Genomic DNA, 15,136 nt, shown 5'->3' with positions numbered 1-15,136 from the left:
GGATCAAATAACTAGTTAGAATGATCGAACGTTTCGTTGAACAATAGACAGTTGAGTCATAGTTCGATATTGATCCACGCATGCTCGCGAATCTATAATCTGTCAGGCATAATATTTGATTTCTTTTTAGATAAATGACCGATTATTCGTGCTGGTGCGCGAGTATAGGATCGTCACGGCGACGACGCTTCTTAACGTCGGGGTCTATAAATGTCTCTGCCGGTAGCATGTAAATGGAAGAAAGCTTCATTCCAGGCGATACTCGTGTCCCGCGCACACGGACTCGGTGCTATTTGCACGCGCTTCTACATCGTCTCGTGTCGAAAGATTTCCCAACGAAATTCCTTTTCGGTGCTCAGAATAGTGGAGTCATTCAAGTTCCTTGGCGACGTTCTATTCACGAGCCCGGCTGTCGTCCCTTTTCTTTGCTCCCGTCGATTCATTCCTCCGACCGACTGAATCGACAATGATTTACCTTTCGAGGCGATCGAAATCTCCGACCGAGAACGGTAGATCGCGACGTGAGATTTACAACGTAAATCGACGCGCCAACTACCCTCTAATCTTTTTCTTGTACCCGTTTCTAATCTGCCTCGAGCGTCGATTGTAATTGGCTGTCGTAAGTTTCCAGCTACGTAGACGTCTAAGTACGAATTACATATATGCATCGAAGCAACCGCAAACGCCAAGGATGGAACGGGAAGAACGAGGCGCGTAAGAGGGTGGTGGCGTAGAGGCCGAGGGTTGCGAGCGAGCAGCCGCGAAAGGGAACATTTGGTGTAATCGAAGTATCGCGTGCGGCGGTGCCTGTGGAACGATAATTCCATTACGCGAGAGAACAAACGTACGTACATACGTACCGCGAAGGCAGGACATTTTTATCGGCTACGATCTGATATTTCGTCGATCAGCGTCGAGCGCGTTGTTCTAAAAGCGCGTGCGTGAGATACGCGAGTAATTCTCCTCGCGTGGGAAAGCAACGTTTCCAGCCGGCATAAATATAACGGTAGAATCGTGGACGAGACGAACACGCTCCAGGTAGCTTCCCTCGGCCGATATAAGCTCGCAATCATCCTGCGACCGAGTGTTTGTAAACTATTAATTCGCCTGTCGCGAGAAACTCGCCGATGTAACTTCGATGTATAGCCCCTGTTTCCCTCTTTCTCCCTCTCTTCCACGTCTTTTTTTCTTTTCCTCTTCTCTTTTTATCTCTCGAATACACGTGGAATTTGCGGATCGTTATTATGATTCGCCGGGTTTTGACGCGAAAGCGAGCCACCTGAACTTTCTTAATCTGAAGTAAACCAAAGCGCGGATAATACGCCTCCTCAGGCCATTCGGAGACTTTAATAATCTAACTTTTCGCGCTACTTTGCGTCCCACTTTTAACCTAAAAATTGCTTTTCTCCCCCTCGCTCGTGCAAATCAAAGTTACGGAGTGGGGAGAATTGTAAAACGAGTATTTACGCGTCTTTGCGCGTGTCATACTTTCAACGCTGCTACAAAAGCAATAGCAGAATTACTTTCTTCTAAGTACGTTCTTCGCTGCCCGATCTAGTAGAATTAAAAAACAAAAGTGCGAACGTGTATCCGTTCGTGTCTTCGCGACGTACGCCTGTAAACTCCACGAACGTTCGCACGCTGAGCACCGTAAGATATCCAATGGTACGGAATAAAAAATTCTTTTATCGTCTATCTATTAATAAGACGAGATCGTTCGTTCCTGTCGAAAAGCAAACGCGTTAAGGGATAGATTTCTTCGATAGCGAAGTTTCTGCTTTATGCGGAGAATAAAAGTGGCCGAAAGATTTCATATAGATCGTCTGAATTACAAAGCTCGTGGAAGCGATGGCTGGTAATAAAAATCGGCTCTGCGTATCTGTCCGTGCACGCACCCTATCTTCTCCACCCTTCGATCTCGCCGCTCACCACCTATTCCTGGCATTCATCGAGCGACGATCGATTACAGTGCTCTGTCGCGGACAATACCATTCGGGACAGTGCGAATTTCATTCTTTCGTTTCGTACTGCGCGTAGAACCGCCGACAAAAGCTCGGCCAACAGAGTACGATGATGCTTTCACGTATATGCCTTTTTCGTCCTTTCTCTCTCTTCCATTTTCTCTTCCTCTCCTCCTCTGGTTAACGTAAGTCTTGCGTGAATTCACATCGCGAACCCACGTATCTTTTTTTTTTTTTGTACGTGGAGAAATCCTCATGAACACTCCGCTGTTGCAATAATTGCGTAACAGCAGAGTAGTAGTGTCGGACTCCTACCGACAAAAACTCCACGATGACCATCCTACGCGTTATGACAGGGGTGCTCCAGGAATTAACTTCTGTTGCACCCCTTTCCCGCGTCCTCTTGTTCTAGCCAGTCCTAATACTTTCTGACTATTGCGTGTTGACAACATTTTTTTTTTTTTTTTACGTGGAGGAAATCTTCATAGACACCTTACCACCCTTGCGCAGGTGAGCAGAAGGTAGTGCCGGATTCTTACCGGCTAAAACTTCCACGGGCGGGACGGTGGACTAGAGCGCGAGTTGATCGTCGGGCCCCTGTTGTGCTTAACACCAAGCACCTTTAACCAAGTACTCCCAGAAAGTACATCCACAGCACACGCAAGGGAGGCCTGTTGTATATTACTTTTAAAAGCAACTTTCCGTTCTGTGTTTAGATGGATGGGATTCGAACTCGCAAACGCATCGTCTTCAGTACTGGGCTTTAACGAGCGTAGCTGGCTGTCCCGCCGAACCTACGTATCTAGGAAACTTATTCGAACGCGGTGTTATTGCAACGTGATCATTTCTCATTGTTTCGCCATGTATTCCGATATTACGCTGCAATTTATCGTACGACCGAGCCCCGCGTACCTTGTTAACGAATCGATTTTAATAAAATGTATATCGTTCGAAATAACTTGAACGAATTGCGAGACCATACATTTCCCCAGCCGGCCGAGTAACAATCGGATAATCCGTAACGTTGCTTAATCCTTTGTGAATTAAATGAATATTTCTGGTAATGGTTTTAATGTTTTTCCATGTTTTGAGAAATCTCGTTTGCAATTTTTATGGTTGGAAAAAATCAAAAATTGCCTGCTCGTCGTGATTTACTGAGATTAGACGCGAAGGACAGAATTCTTTCTTCTTCTTTTTTTTTTTTTTTTTTTTTTAGGAGCTGGATTACTCTTGCGCTTTTACTTGTTTCTACGTCATTTTGAATCTTGAGCCTCATGCGTGGTGGAAGGACGGCTATATTTTTCAGGTTGCTCGAGCTGTAGACGACCGTCATTTCGGATAATAGGTTCGGAGGGAAAAAATTTGACGACGGTCTGGTTAGCTTAAGTTTAGCGATACATTAAACGAATCATGAAACTTTTTAAGAATTTGGCGGAATACGTTCGTATCGTAATCAGATTTTACCTGTCGGAATAGTTAATTGCGAAAGGTCGCGCCACAATTTTTGTTGCATGAAATTTCATCGAATAAATTTCATGAAAAACGATAAATTTATCATATTTATTTATATATATTTATCGTATAAAATTAATTGTTATATATTTTGCACGTTTGAATAAGTAATAACGATTGGTAGGAGTGACCGATTATCGTACGTGATTCTGGGTTCCCTCGTCGACGAATACTTGTAAATGAAATTTCATGCGTACACGTACACGCACCGGGACGTGATCAAAATGTCTAGCATATAGGCGAGCGTTTATCCGAAAATTGACGATACTGCTAGCTGACATATCTTAACATCCTACGTTATATATTATATCACCTTTATGTACAAGTTCATAAAATTCCAACATCAAGTTTTATACTTTTCGATTAACCTTCATCGCTGGAACTTCCAACTTGATGGTGATTAAAAAAAAAAAAAAATAAAGAAAAGAAAGGAAACCCTAGCAGGAACTCATGAATATTCTCTATCATACTCATTCCGTTCCATGGTCGAATTCAGAACGACCTCGAATTTCTCCGAATTTCCAGCGGATTTTTCTAGTCGCGTACCGAATCGAGTAAATTAAGTCTTCCGTAATTATTTCAAGCGATTTTCCGGGAGCACGTGAATGAAGTTAATCAGAGCTATTTCAGAAAAAGGAGAGAGAGAGAGAGAGAGATAAAGAAAGAGAGAAATTCGGAATGGAAAACAGACAGATTTTCAAGCCGTTTTTATTTCTTTGCTACTATGCTACGGCGGCGAGCTGTAAGCCGTGCTTTTTCCCTAGTTCGGTAACCGTTGACTAATGGTCCATCATCGTTCATCGTTGTTCAGTTGGACGACCAACGTCCGTTACTGTCTTACGCCCGTACTATCCGGACAATGTGACTTTATTCTTACCGGTGATCCGCGTCTATAACCGTAACGTGCATCCGAATCGAACAATACCTTTTACTCATCCGCGCGGCAATAATTTAGACGCCGTACGGCGATACGTTTCGCGAAGGACCGGATCAAAAAATATATAGATCCGGTGCGAGCCGAGGGCTGCAAGCATTGTTCGTGATCCAGAGAATTTACTGCGGCGCCGCGATTTCGAGGAGGTGCTTGGCGCAAGAAACTGTTTCGCGTTCATTACTGCGATACGTTTTCACCGAGGACCGAGATTGAACGACTTTTGCCAGACGCGAAGCACCTTCGAATTTTTTATTAACTCCAGAACGATTCCCCAGTGAAGTTTTACGTCTGGCAAGCTATTACCCCGAAGTTTGTATCGGTGAACGAATTTATGATATCTACGAAACGAGAAAAAAGGTGAAGCGTTCCTTCGACATTTTTACGTACTAGACCGATGTAGGTTTTCGTGCAATTAAGATTCGATGGTTTTAAAAAGCATCATTTCTTCGGTACACTTTCGAACGTAACCGATAAATTTCGATCGAGAAACTTTTCCCTTCTTTCTTTTTTCATTTTTTCATCATGGCGCGAGAAGGGTACGAAATGAAGCATTAAGTTATCCGAAACAACATCGCTCGACTTACCGTGTACATTTTTTACCGAAAGGTAACCTCGGGGAAGAAATAGGATCATTATTTCTTCTTTATTAGCAATCATTCTCGGTGGATCCGCCACCTGACATCCTTGACAAGGGGACGTATATCAAAGACGAAAATATGTTCGTCTCTCACCCGGGGCATCGTTAGACAGGCTTAATACGCTAGTAAAACATCCGGACGGCATCACACGGTGTTGGTCCATATTAAATTCTTAGCGGGTACAGCGTGTCGGTCTTGATGTCCTTCATTAATCAATGCATTGTACCCGGACCCAGTAACTGGGATCCAAATGTTTCGACACTGGACCTTTCCCACTCTCTGTGCTCTTCCTTCTTTCTTTTCCTTTTTTAGTCTTCGACTCGGTTGGCCCACCGGTTTGACCATTGTGTACAATTGCGCCAACAAGCCTTCAGCTATGGTCTCGTACGCACCAGCTTGGTATATTATCGCCTCTTTGCATTCTAACTTATGGGCTCCTATTATATGTAAAGTAGAACGTGTCAGGTCAGTCTTACTGGTTCGTCCTCCTATTTGTTTAACCCCTTCGAATATGTAACATCCTGACGAACACTAGGGGAAATTTACGGGAATGGTTTAGATGTAATGCGATGTCTGGTGATTAGAAACAGGTGTCAAAGCGACCATTGCAGTATCAGCTTTCCCGATTTTGAGGGGAAGGGTTGAACGAGTGTCTACAACGAAAGGTTGCGACCGGTCCGGTTCCGATTTGGGTGAAACTCTATAGGCTCGAAGAACAGTAAAAATTATTATATAGGTATTCTTTTTACTTTGATAACATAAGTTCAAAAGACAAAAATCTGAAAAAAATTCTGTTATCTAAAATTACAATAAATGGTCTCTAACGCGTTTGGGGAAAATGCCGGAGACAAAAAAAAATTTTGAAAAATATAGAAAACTGTTACATCGAACATATTTACGATCTTTCGTTTTTATTAGATGCGTGATGTGTTTGTTTGTCCTTTTCCATTGCCTTTATTAAGTAAGATCGCGTTGGAAAGGATTTTCAATGTTAATTTCTTGTTGTAAATCATCGTTGTAAGAAATGTTATTTAAGATAATATAAATATTATAAAAGTACAGAATTTTATATCATATCTACAATAATAGTTTATAATCCGATAATCACATTCTGCTTTAATCCTAAGTTTTAATCTTGTTTTAGACTGAATCGATAAAGTCGCATGTGACATAAAATTGGTAACGTCAGCTGACCCTCGAAAATGCGACCGGAGGAAGAATTGCATGTCAGATCCAACCTACGTTTCTGTGCTGATATTCATCTACTGCAAGTGCATGCATATAGTTAACGAATGTATTTTTCAGATTTCATTATAAAATATGAAAGACTTGAGTGCACCGAAATATGGTAATATTTTTTTATACAAGTTTTATGAACAACTTTTTTTAGGCTAAGTAATTACACATAAACGACGATTAAGAATAACATTCCCTTTCATTTCATGACAGAATAATTTGTTCATTATTTTTCTGTTAATGCTAATATTTTTTAATTATTGAAATATTATTATCTCTACAACGTTCTTTACTTTATATTAATAGCAACTTGAATAATTAAGTATTATACTATAGTAATCGTGTTGATATAATAGTATTAGTGGTAATAGTATTAACGATATTTGTGGTATAAACCAACCATATGAGTAAAACAGCGATATAAATTCTTGTATAACAGATAACTAAAAAGTTCCATCAAAAATATAATTTTATAATAGAAACCACCAACATTTTAATTATATGTGTAGAACTAACATTCGTAACGTTTAATTATATGTCTATTCATTAATGATTATTATTTGACCGAATAAAATTAATTTCTAACGTATCCATGTTGCAGTTTCACTCTTCCTTTGTGTGAGATATGATATGTTTATGAAAATATTTCTTACAATACACGATTTTTCGAAGATATCGCCGATGTGTAATCGAATACGCCCGACTTCACGCCGAACTATCCCCACCAATGCGAAATTTGAAGGTGAAACGCGGCGCGGGGTGTTATTCGGCATTCAGGAATCGAAGATTATGGTGTCAAGACGTATTATTCTGTGCATGGCTCGTTAACTGCGTAATATTCCTATTGCTATTTTGCCTATTTTATACATAACTACAATTAACAACTATTAGGTTTATTTTGATTGTATACTTGGTTACTTCAGTTTTCGATAGCTTGTATTGCCTGAGAGAGATGTTAAATTCGATTATCGTTTTAATTTACTGTAACTGATTTTAGTTATATGCGTATATGTTTTCAATTGTTGGTTTTCTTTTACGTAGATTATTGGTTAATGACGGGACAAACATCGATGCAATAGGAATTCAAAATGTAGGCGCCATGATGATTAGCAGTCTTTTCGATGGCTTTTCATTGGTGTTTCGGTAATTTCTTTTATATTATTGGTACATATTTGATACCTTAAGTCGTAACTCGTGGAGAATTACTACACGTAATAATTAGCATTTTGATGCACTTCCCGCGCAAATTCTCTGTAGTAGCGCCATCTTGTTTATTCGTTATTACACGTTCAGCTTTTCGTGTAACATTATCGTGTTCTTGAAGCAAGTTTAACCGAAGAATTTTTATTTGTTGCAAGTATTTTTGAATATTTATACAACCTGATATATCTATTATTGGATATATATATATATTCCAAACTGTTCTAACAAATAATCGTGACATAATTTGTTAAATCATTTATATACAGTATTTTTAAATATTTAACGCTACTCAGGGATATTTGATATTCGCAAATAATATCTTATATTTATTCGTATCAGTATTAAATACGTATTCCGCTCTCGTAGTATTAATTTACGACACTTTGAAAGATAGACAACAATCAGTTGTCTCCTCGATAGCTTTATAAAAACTATATATGTAATGTTTTTGTACACAAATGCTCGTTTAGAAGTATCTCCCTCTCCCTCTCTTTCTCTCTTCTACTAACGTCCTTTTACTTTCAGGCAATGTTTGGGATCGCGTGCAATGCGGTTGATAGAGTCGGTGTATGCTGCGTAATAGTGTTTTCAATATTCTGCAAAGTGTTTTTTAAGCTTTTATGAAACTTATTTACGTAATTATAGTAGTCATACGCGTAATTAGAGTCAGTGCTTGTTCATCGAATCACTTAAACGAGCGCGTTACTAGTATTTTATTTTTCTCTTTTTACGTATACGTACATTTTTTTTAAATATCTGTTTTCGGTATTAGAATCGGTGCTCAAGAGGATTCAGCCTGTTCAGGAGTTCAAGAATGTAAGTATTTTTGCATATTCTACTGCAATTTATTTTATCTTTTGTATTTTGCTTGAATTATTATTATTTTTTGTCGAAACGAAATTTTGAAGTTTCAATATTGAATCATAATGTAAATAGTTCCAAGATTAATAAAGTTCATTAATTATGTAAGATGCTGCATACATTTAACACTGTGTCTTTTAAGGAACAAATTATAATATGTCACATTTTGTTAAAGGTTTCTCATAACCTCCACTCTCTCCTGTTCTCTGGAGAGGATTCAATGATGTTTCAGAAGCCAGGAATGCAAGTACATATTTTCATAGCATATTTATTAGAACTTGAATCTTCTTTATTATTATTATTAATCAACACTGTTATAAATTCTTGAAGAGTAACGTTAGAATCTGCCGCACTTTATTTAATTTGAAGTGGAACTGACGTTAACCTGTAATTAATTTTTTAATGTTGCGATACGTGGCAATCGGGAATAATTCAAGTAGTTCTCTTCGTTCAGAAAGAAATAGTGATATTTATTAACTTCATTTTAAGAATTGCTGTTACGCAGGATCTTTTTCATCCAAGTAGATTTACGGTTAGATAGGCTATCTTTAAGTTAAGTTAGATCTATGATTAGGCAAGCTGTATTTTAATGTTTTGTCACGTAAGACAAGATAGTTTAATATCTCGTAAAGTAGGAAATATTGGTTTCCTATATCATAGAAAAACATTGATTGATTCTTTCCTAGCACTATTAACGAGTTACATTAATATACTAACAAGCCTACATTAATATTAAATGTATGCATAATTAGCGATAATATTCAAATAAATGAAATAATTCAAAGCAAATAGGTGGAAAATAAATAGTTGATTAATTAATAATAGATGATTGCGTAAAATTTCATAATCCCATTTAAATTTCAATCTTATAGGATTATTTTTGTTATAAAGTTGTTGATCATATCGTGTGACTCACTGCGTGTCAGACCTATGTTGTACCTGCTCTGTAGTATGCAGCACATGTTTGACACGATCTTGGCAGATGTCGTTAGTAGTTCTTCTTGGTGCAATCCTTTGATAAATACAAGCTCGAGATAAATACAATATCTTACAGACCCAAGGGCTTAATGTCAAATAGATTGACTTTTAATTGAAAAATATATACCGCCGTGTTTTATCGCTTTTCGAGCATCAATCTTTCGAGATCAGTTTTTGCGGGCTCGTTAATGGCGAATTCTCGCAATTCAACGGTACGTCGATGAACGTTAAAGCAGGGAATTTGTTATCCGCTTGCCCCGGTGTTTCTAAATGTGCAGAGAAGGTAGCCGTTTCAGGCCTAGGTGTACATGGAGTGCGCGTACGAGACACGCCAACTGACCATTATGCAGATTTCTAATGATTAGATATATCGGTCGTTTGCCAGAGTGAAATGAATGTAATATACCTTTGTAGAATCCGTTCTGCTCCCTTCCGTCCTTTCAGCATTGCTTCTTCCTTAATTTGTTATCTCGAACTAACGACTCCTTGTCTGTGAAAGAAAGACTTCAGGAGTAAAAGGCAGAAAGAAAAAGGAAGGAAATCTGAAAAGAAAGCGAACGAACTCTGACGTGGCTTCGAAGAAAAGCGATCAGCTCGTGAAATAGGTTTTCCCGAACTTCTATGGACCGCCGGGGGAGGGGAGGGGCTGGAAAACGTGGTCGGGGCGTCGCTCTTTTCGTTACTCGCCGTTTAACGGGCTGCTTGTCGTCGGTCGGATTGAACGAGAATTTCTATTTAGAGCTGCGAGACAAATAGTCGCTCGCGAAGTTGAAAACGTAACTAGACAATGGTGAATGTTTAACAACGTGTATCGTACGCTGACGTATCGCGTTTTGGACGCGATTCAAAACGCCGTTGTACGAACTCGTTGCGATTTCGCGAAGGGAATCAATTCTCTTTGGCAAGGAGAGATATTAATCGCAAACAATGGAGAACGTTATCTCGGATTTCGTTCGAGATTACGTTCGATGGTGTTTGTATTATTAACGTTTCCATTTGCCTGTTCGCGATCAGGTGAACGGCGTGTCTTACGTTTCGTGCTGGTGTGTTTCGATTAGAATTTCAGTTAGAAGACGAGACGTCTTAGGTGGAACGTTAACGGCGCGATATATGTATAATGAATCGATGTTGGATTGTGTCGAGGACGCGCGAGACATTCAGCCGCAACATTCGACAGATCGCTTTATTATTTAGCGTGGCGATGAGGAAAAAATTACGTTCATGATGTTCAGGGTAATATTCGTGTAAAAAGATTATTTACGCTACGTTTAAGAAAGGCGACGCTCGTCGTGACACCTTGAGAAACAGTTTGTCGAATATTAAACCGTCCACTCTTAAATATTCATGAATGTCTTACTCGAGAGACGCCGCGATATCGATATTTTACGACGAACCGGTTGCTCGATAGTTGCGAGTCTCGGCGAAGATTAAATAATTACACCGCATTCTTGCTCACTGCGAGCGAAACAGAATTATGTACGCTCTTGATAAACAGCCCATACAATCGCGTGTTAATATCAACGTGCCGCGAACCCTGATACTATTTGTGCCGATTAATTAAAATGATCGTAATTAGCGCGACACGGAAAAGCCACGCTCGCAGTTAACCACCTGATCTTATCTTTGGCCACGAAACCGTACTGAATACGAGAACGTTTCTCGGACTTTCCTCCGAGGATGCCGACTTTTTTATTAGATTATGTCCCCCGATATAGCAGCGCCCGGTTGAGCCCAGCATTAGCATATTTCAGACTGTATAATTTATGCACCCATTACATCACGAGGGAGTAAGGGCCGGAGCTAAAGGGTGGACTTTCGTACATTGAGACTGGAATAGGACGAGGAAGATGGTCTCCATGTATCCATTCGTAAAGTCTTATTTATCGATTTTCTACGTCAATGGGATCTGTGTGTATACTTGCGTATTATTTGAATCTAAATGTAGCGTGTAGGCGATTTTAGAGTGATTCATTTCGCGTGGGGGATTTTGAAATACGTCGGCGCGTCGATATTATGGCATACGGAAATATCGAGGAAATAGATAGGCCAAGAATCACTATGATTTCGATTTTTTCTAAATCCTTCGTCGTGCAATTTAGTGGATACTTTGGTTGGTTCTTTAACATCTATATGTCGTCATCCATTGCTAAAATTAATTACTTTGTTTTTCTCAATTATTCATCATCCTATAATTATTAATTTATAATATCGTAGACGATGTGTCGTCAATCGTGCACACAATTAAACGGTACTTCTAAGACGAACGATCCGAGGCAACAATTTGAAGCATCGATTTAGTCGTTAGAATCTTCCATTAAAAAAGTATACGATTATCTAGAAGACTAGTAGCAACAGGAATATTTTACTGTCCTGTAGACATATTGAAACGATACAAGCAGCTAGTGTTCGTAGAGGAGAGGGTCCTGTAGATTGAGTTTCACCCCTCGTCAACAGGAATGACTGATCGATAATATAGCCTCGCGAAATATCTAGTACGAGCTGTAAATGGTGAACGGGCATAACGCACTTAAATGGGAAATTTAAACGGCGGACGAAGAAGAGGGCGATGACGGCGAACATGTTGGACCATATGCTGCTTCGGATTAGGAACACATATTACGCGCGAAGTGTTGCTACGAACTGCTGGAAACGGCTTAATTACTATTATTATCGAGATAATAATACGAGCGTAGGAATCTCGACACCTGGAATCTAACGTTCCCATAGCGTCGAGTAATCGGTGAGTTTAAGCAACCGTTACGATAATTTTCCCCGAACGTTCAAATGATATTTTAATTACCTCGTCTGAAGCTCGAGTGGCATCGATGATTTATATTGTGTCATACAGCGATTAGCTGTCTCGTGAATCAGCCAAACGTCCGGCTAATTTAACCGATACAACTAATGGATCTTTCTCATCGAACTTAGAGGCTCGACTTTAATTCCTTTTAATCAATTTAGAAAGTTTCTACCTATGCTTGCCACGGAAATTGCTATTTGGAATAATGTAGGTCGATGCCAAAAATTTTCGCAGGATAGGTACGTGGAACCGCGTTGTTGCATACGGAAATCCGGCGTGGCGAATAGCATGTACAATAGCGGTCGTACGTTTACGTACATTTAGCGAGATTAAATTTGATTACTCGTATATTTACCTATTTACGAGGAACAGTTATGGAAAAATCAATTCCAACGCAAGAGACAGTAAAACGTATCCATTAATTAATTATACCTAGAACGTTAATATTTCGTTATCTAGAAGTCGAGCTTTGGCTCATGGTCAGATAGCGAAATGGTATGTGTATATCCTACTGTATAGACAACATCCTTCGTAACGAGCTTCGAGCTCTCTCGAAGACGAGCGCGACTTCTCCGACGACTCTGCGACGCTTTTCTGTTCGTATCTTGAATCCAAGCTGATAACGTTCCCGATACTCGCTCGTTAGTCGCGAGCAGAAAGTTGTCCGGTTATTCGTTATTCTAATTATGCACATAATAAATTACATGCAAAACTATCTGTCACACTCTCTCGCGTTCCGTTGGTCGCTCGCCACCTCACCGCTCATACTCATCGATCGGGCATAATTCTCTGACACGTACGCGCCTACAACACCAAATGTCCACCGACTGTGTACGTGGTCGTGTTTGCGTACATGTAAGTTGCACGCTGCGTCGATATAACATCGCGTGGTGGTAGAATTTCTGGGAAACGCGTCCACGAACGCGATCATTAGGCTGCCACTTTCGCAGTACGGACCCCGAACTCATTCGGTCGTGCGAGTCGCCCCTGATAATTAGATACGCTATCTTTGCGCTAATTAAATCACTTTTTCGCTTGATTAATTAGTAGTCGAGCCAGGTATTCGCGATCGGACGTGTACTGCCACTCTTTCGCCCGTGGATGGATCACGAACGATCCATACACATTCGCTCGATTACAGCCCTCGGATGGATCGAGAAAGGTGTAAACTTTCCTCGATGGTATTTGGGACAACGCGACAGATGCATAGTCTCGTGACCGACGGCAAATGAATTAGGAGAAGGCTATCGATCTGGTGTGTCATCCGCTAGCACTTTTTCATCCTCGTTCTTCTTCGATTGGCCAATGCTCGATCAAACAACTCGTTAGGAATAATCCATAAAACTGTTCGGATCGTATACTCATATATAGCTCGATGTATACGAGGGATGCGGGTGTTTGGTGCAGGTGCAAGGTATAACAATAGATGCTCGCTAGCTGGAGGAGACGCTTATGAAAATTACAAGATTATCTAGATCGGGACACGAGGGATCGGGCATCGTTGCTGAATGAATGCCACGTGCCCTCGTAATCATTTCAATTCTTCCCTTTATATCTTTACGTGTGTGTGTTATAATTTTGCGACGAACATCGCAATCTCCTTTGTACTAGCAGTGATAGGTGATTTTATATCTTTTATTCTTATTATTTTTTTAATAGTAACTTACGTAGATCTACTGTCCTAACAAGAAAATAGAAAACAAAAGAAAGAAAGAGAACGATACTACATGTTTTTGAAATATTTAAGTTTGCTTTTTTACGCGTGGTAAATTTTAAAAAATTGTCGGAGAGAAATCGCGCGAAAATTTCCATTTCGATATGTCCTCGATTCGTGATCGACGAGAGACACTTAAGCCACGACAAGATAAAAACTGAGAATGTTGTACAAGGGGTTGCAGCGCCGGTGATCCGGATTATTAGATGCACGACAGGCTAAAGAAAGGCACAAATTGTGCCACTCGAGAATGTTAATACGGTATCACACCGTCGACCTTAATCTTAAAACGATGTCACCGACGAAGCATTCGTGTGTGCATTCCGCTTAGCGAGGCTCAAGACGTTTAAAAATGCAGATCGTAGCGCGCGCTATGACCTAAGAACGCTGCTAGTCAGCTGAATTTTAAGGAGGCGAACATCTCATCTTGTGCACGAGATAATGGCTCATTAGCGATGCTTCCAATGCTTGGCTCTAACATTCCTATAGCACCGATTCCTATGGCATTGGATAACGAAATTAGGTCGGATCGAAGGTTCGCTGACGCGTCCGATGTCGTCGTGCACGTGTGTCGATTACCGCGAAACAACCATGTTTGGACTGTGCACGATACGACGTGGATCGCCGCAAGTTTTATTCGTTTGTATTTATTTTATCGTTCGGTTTCCACATTTGAAATTGTCAAGTCTTGAAGTATCGTAAGATATTCGAGAGAAAAGTTACGGTTTCGTTTGATCTTATTAGTTTTTGCCAATTAATTTCATTTAATTACTCGATTCGTGCGTGAATGTCAATTATTCTCTTAGAGATGAAAACGTTTCTGTCTTTCGCTATATTAATCTTTCAACAAGGACTTTCTGGAAACGTCAACAGTACCGTGTCTATTCCATTTTCCAGGTTGTTGGATGAAAATAAGCACGATCTTCAGGTGAAACGGTTTAAGCACCTCAGGCTTAGATACTGTGCCCTATTTCCTTCATATATGTACGCAACCTGGTTAATTTCGTTACGAGAACCGTTGTCTCTGAAAATATTTTCTTGCGCACGTGAGATTGTTTCCTTTACAAGTATACGCCTCTCTGCCACGGCTTGTGTATCCTATTTCGCGGTAATCCTTTCGAACGGTTTGTTCTGCAAAGTTCTTCTTCTATCCTCGTCCACTGAATGCGCGTGTGCCCTCAAGATCGCAAAGTTGCAACGACGTGAACGACCGTCGACTCCGTTACGCCACAACTTTTCTCCATTGCTTCAGAATACGTCGTTCTCAAATCCGATCGTACAGCGTAATATCTCAAAAAA

General features: G+C 40.1%; 1 long non-coding RNA gene across 1 annotated transcript; it reads left to right on the top strand.

Annotated features, from left to right (window-relative positions):
• Positions 1–7,319: 7,319 nt before the first annotated feature.
• Positions 7,320–8,590, top strand: LOC117240479. Its single transcript, XR_004494711.1, has 3 exons — positions 7,320–7,424; positions 8,010–8,300; positions 8,521–8,590. It is a non-coding gene; the product is annotated as an uncharacterized LOC117240479 (long non-coding RNA).
• Positions 8,591–15,136: the final 6,546 nt, after the last annotated feature.

Source organism: Bombus vosnesenskii, unplaced genomic scaffold, assembly GCF_011952255.1.
Source record: "Bombus vosnesenskii isolate JDL3184/JDL3185 unplaced genomic scaffold, Bvos_JDL3184-5_v1.1 scf7180000013264, whole genome shotgun sequence".
Classification (NCBI taxonomy): Eukaryota; Metazoa; Arthropoda; class Insecta; order Hymenoptera; family Apidae; genus Bombus; species Bombus vosnesenskii.
This window is presented reverse-complemented; position numbering and strand designations above follow the sequence as displayed.